This window comes from Tachypleus tridentatus, chromosome 1 (assembly GCF_004210375.1).
Source record: "Tachypleus tridentatus isolate NWPU-2018 chromosome 1, ASM421037v1, whole genome shotgun sequence".
Lineage (NCBI taxonomy): Eukaryota > Metazoa > Arthropoda > Merostomata > Xiphosura > Limulidae > Tachypleus > Tachypleus tridentatus.
The window spans coordinates 8,002,598-8,007,343 of record NC_134825.1 but is presented as its reverse complement, the minus strand read 5'-3'; positions in this window follow the sequence as shown (position 1 = coordinate 8,007,343).

Below are 4,746 nucleotides of genomic sequence, written 5' to 3'. Positions count from 1 at the left end.
TTTATTTTCTTTCTTTAAAACCGTGGTATCTTTCTCCACCAAGACTATTTGTGATATTTTCTTACTTTCTGTAAAACCGTGGTATCTTTCTCCACCAAGACTATTTGTGGTATTTATTTTATTTCTGTAAAACCGTGGTATCTTTCTCCACCAAGACTATTTGTGATATTTATTTTCTTTCTGTAAAACCGTGGTATCTTTCTCGTCCAAGACTATTTGTGATATTTTCTTTACTTTCTGTAAAACCGTGGTATCTTTCTCCACCAAGACTATTTGTATATTTATTTTCTTTCTGTAAAACCGTGGTATCTTTCTCCACCAAGACTATTTGTGATATTTATTTTCTTTATGTAAAACCGTGGTATCTTTCTCTCCCAAGACAATTTGTGGTATTTATTTTTTTTCTGTAAAACCGTGGTATCTTTCTCCACCAAGACTATTTGTGGTATTTATTTTCTTTCTGTAAAACCGTGGTATCTTTCTCCAACAAGACTATTTGTGATATTTTCTTACTTTCTGTAAAACCGTGGTATCTTTCTCCACCAAGACTATTTGTGATATTTATTTTATTTCTGTAAAATTGTGGTATATTTCTCCACCAAGACTACTTCTGATATTTATTTTATTTCTGTAAACCCGTGGTATCTTTCTCCACCAAGACTATTTGTGGTATTTATTTTCTTTCTATAAAACCGTGGTATCTTTCTCCACCAAGACTATTTGTGTATTTATCTTCTTTCTGTAAAACCGTGGTATCTTTCTCCACCAAGACTATTTGTGATATTTATTTTATTTCTGTAAAACCGTGGTATCTTTCTCCACCAAGACTATTTGTGGTATTTTCTTACTTTCTGTAAAACCGTGGTATCTTTCTCCACCAAGACTATTTGTGGTATTTATTTTCTTTCTGTAAAACCGTGGTATCTTTCTCCACCAAGACTATTTGTGATATTTATTTTATTTCTGTAAAACCGTGGTATCTTTCTCCACCAAGACTATTTGTGGTATTTATTTTATTTCTGTAAAACCGTGGTATCTTTCTCCACCAAGACTATTTGTGATATTTATTTTCTTTCTGTAAAACCGTGGTATCTTTCTCCACCAAGACTATTTGTGGTATTTTCTTACTTTCTGTAAAACCGTGATATCTTTCTCCACCAAGACTATTTGTGATATTTATTTTATTTCTGTAAAACCGTGGTATCCTTTTCCATCAAGACAATCTGTGGTATTTTCATACCTTCTGTAAAACCGTGGTTTCTTTCTCCACCAAGACTATTTGTGGTATTTTCTTACTTTCTGTAAAACCATGGTATCCTTCTCCACCAAGACTATTTGTGGTATTTTCTCACTTTCTGTAAAACCGTGGTATTTTTCTCCACCAAGACTATTTGTGGTATTTATTTTCTTTCTGTAAACCCGTGGTATCTTTCTCCACCAAGACCATTTGTGGTATTTATTTTCTTTCTATAAAACCGTGGTATCTTTCTCCACCAATACTATTTGTGGTATTTATTTTCTTTCTATAAAACCGTGGTATCTTTCTCCACCAAGACTATTTGTGGTATTTTCTTACCTTCTGTAAAACCGTGGTATCTTTCTCCACCAAGACTTTTGTGATATTTATTTTCTTTCTGTAAAACCGTGGTATCTTTCTCCACCAAGACTATTTTGTATTTATTTTATTTCTGTAAAACCGTGGTATCTTTCTCCACCAAGACTATTTGTGATATTTTCTTACTTTCTGTAAAACCGTGGTATCTTTCTCCACCAAGACTATTTGTGATATTTATTTTATTTCTGTAAAACCGTGGTATCTTTCTCCACCAAGACTATTTGTGATATTTTCTTACTTTCTGTAAAACCGTGGTATCTTTCTCCACCAAGACTATTTGTGGTATTTATTTTCTTTCTATAAAACCGTGGTATCTTTCTCCACCAAGACTATTTGTGGTATTTATTTTATTTCTGTAAAACCGTGGTATCTTTCTCCACCAAGACTATTTGTGATATTTATTTTCTTTCTGTAAAACCGTGGTATCTTTCTCGTCCAAGACTATTTGTGATATTTTTTACTTTCTGTAAAACCGTGGTATCTTTCTCCACCAAGACTATTTGTGATATTTATTTTCTTTCTGTAAAACCGTGGTATCTTTCTCCATGAAGACTATTTGTGGTATTTATTTTCTTTATGTAAAACCGTGGTATCTTTCTCTACCAAGACAATTTGTGGTATTTATTTTTTTTCTGTAAAACCGTGGTATCTTTCTCCACCAAGACTATTTGTGATATTTATTTTATTTCTGTAAAACTGTGGTATCTTTCTCCACCAAGACTATTTGTGATATTTATTTTATTTCTGTAAAACCGTGGTATCTTTCTCCACCAAGACTATTTGTGATATTTATTTTATTTCTTTAAAACCGTGGTATCTTTCTCCACCAAGACTACTTCTGATATTTATTTTATTTCTGTAAAACCGTGGTATCCTTTTCCATCAAGACGATCTGTGGTATTTTCATACCTTCTGTAAAACCGTGGTTTTTTTCTCCATGAAGACTATTTGTGGTATTTTCTTACTTTCTGTAAAACCATGGTATTTTTCTCCACCAAAACTATTTGTGGTATTTATTTTCTTTCTGTAAACCCGTTGTATCTTTCTCCACCAAGACTATTTGTGGTATTTATTTTCTTTCTATAAAACCGTGGTATCTTTCTCCACCAAGACTATTTGTGGTATTTATTTTCTTTCTATAAAACCGTGGTATCTTTCTCCACCAAGACTATTTGTGATATTTATTTTATTTCTGTAAAACTGTGGTATCTTTCTCCACCAAGACTATTTGTGATATTTATTTTATTTCTGTAAAACCGTGGTATCTTTCTCTTCCAAGACTATTTGTGATATTTATTTTCTTTCTGTAAAACCGTGGTATCTTTCTCCACCAAGACTATTTGTGATATTTTCTTACTTTCTGTAAAACCGTGGTATCTTTCTCCACCAAGACTATTTGTGATATTTATTTTCTTTCTGTAAAACTGTGGTATCTTTCTCCACCAAGACTATTTGTGATATTTTCTTACTTTCTGTAAAACCGTGGTATCTTTCTCCACCAAGACTATTTGTGATATTTATTTTATTTCTGTAAAACCGTGGTATCTTTCTCCACCAAGACTATTTGTGGTATTTATTTTCTTTCTGTAAAACCGTGGTATCTTTCTCCACCAAGACTATTTGTGATATTTATTTTATTTCTGTAAAACTATGGTATCTTTCTCCACCAAGACTATTTGTGATATTTTCTTACTTTCTGTAAAACCGTGGTATCTTTCTCCACCAAGACTATTTGTGATATTTATTTTCTTTCTGTAAAACCGTGGTATCTTTCTCCACCAAGAGTATTTGTGGTATTTTCTTACTTTCTGTAAAACCGTGATATCTTTCTCCACCAAGACTTTTTGTGGTATTTATTTTATTTCTGTAAAACCGTGGTATCTTTCTCCACCAAGACTATTTGTGATATTATCTTACTTTCTGTAAAACCGTGGTATCTTTCTCTACCAAGACTATTTGTGGTATTTATTTTATTTCTGTAAAACCGTGGTATCTTTCTCCACCAAGACTATTTGTGATATTTATTTTCTTTCTGTAAAACCGTGGTATCTTTCTCCTCCAAGACTATTTGTGATATTATCTTACTTTCTGTAAAACCGTGGTATCTTTCTCCACCAAGACTATTTGTGGTATTTTTTTTCTTTCTATAAAACCGTGGTATCTTTCTCCACCAAGACTATTTGTGGTATTTATTTTCTTTCTGTAAAACCGTGGTATCTTTCTCAACCAAGACTATTTGTGATATTTATTTTCTTTCTGTAAAACCGTGGTATTTTTCTTTTCTCTGTTGTCTCTAACCTTGGATTCCTGGTTAGCTGAGTTATTGCTCCTGTTTGTTTCTGTACATTTTATTTGTTGTTGGCTTGTTTTCTGTTGCCATTGGTCAGTTTTTCTTCTGGTATCATTTCCCTCTTGCAAATTTTGAGTCTTCCCCATTTAAGACTTTTTCTTTAATTATCTTACCTTCAAATCGAATCCCATTATTTATCAGTTTTGTTTATGTATATATAATTTATAAGTGAAGTTTTCTTTCATTTTTAGAGTTTTCTGTAACGACTCACAGAATTCGTATTAAAAAAATTAAAACAGAGTCGCCATTTTTAATCTCATCAATTCAGTTAAAAATCACAGCTGATGTAACACTGTGGTGGAAAAGAAGGTATGAGATCCACTTTTTGACGCTGATTGTTGTTACGCAGGTAATATATAGCCACCGGAAATTTGTTTTGGTTTGATTTGTATTCAATTTCGCGCAAAGCTAAACGAGGGCTATCTTCACTAGCCGTCACTAAACTAGCAGTGTAAAACTAGAGGTAAGGTAGCTAAGCTAGTCATCACCACCCATCGCTAACTCTTGGGCTTCTCTTTTACCAACGAATTGTGGGATTGACCGCCACTTATAACGGCCCCACGGCTGAAAGGGCGAGCATGTTTGATGCGACAGGGATTTTAACACGCGACCATCAGATTACGAGTAGAGTGCCTCAACCACCTGGCCATGTCGGGCCCCGAAAATTTGGTCACTTATAGGAAAGGAATGTACTCACACTTTCCTCCATATCGTTGAATCTTAGAGATGTGTACTGATCGGTGATTTTGAACTTCCATGGTGGGAATATTCCTTATACCTA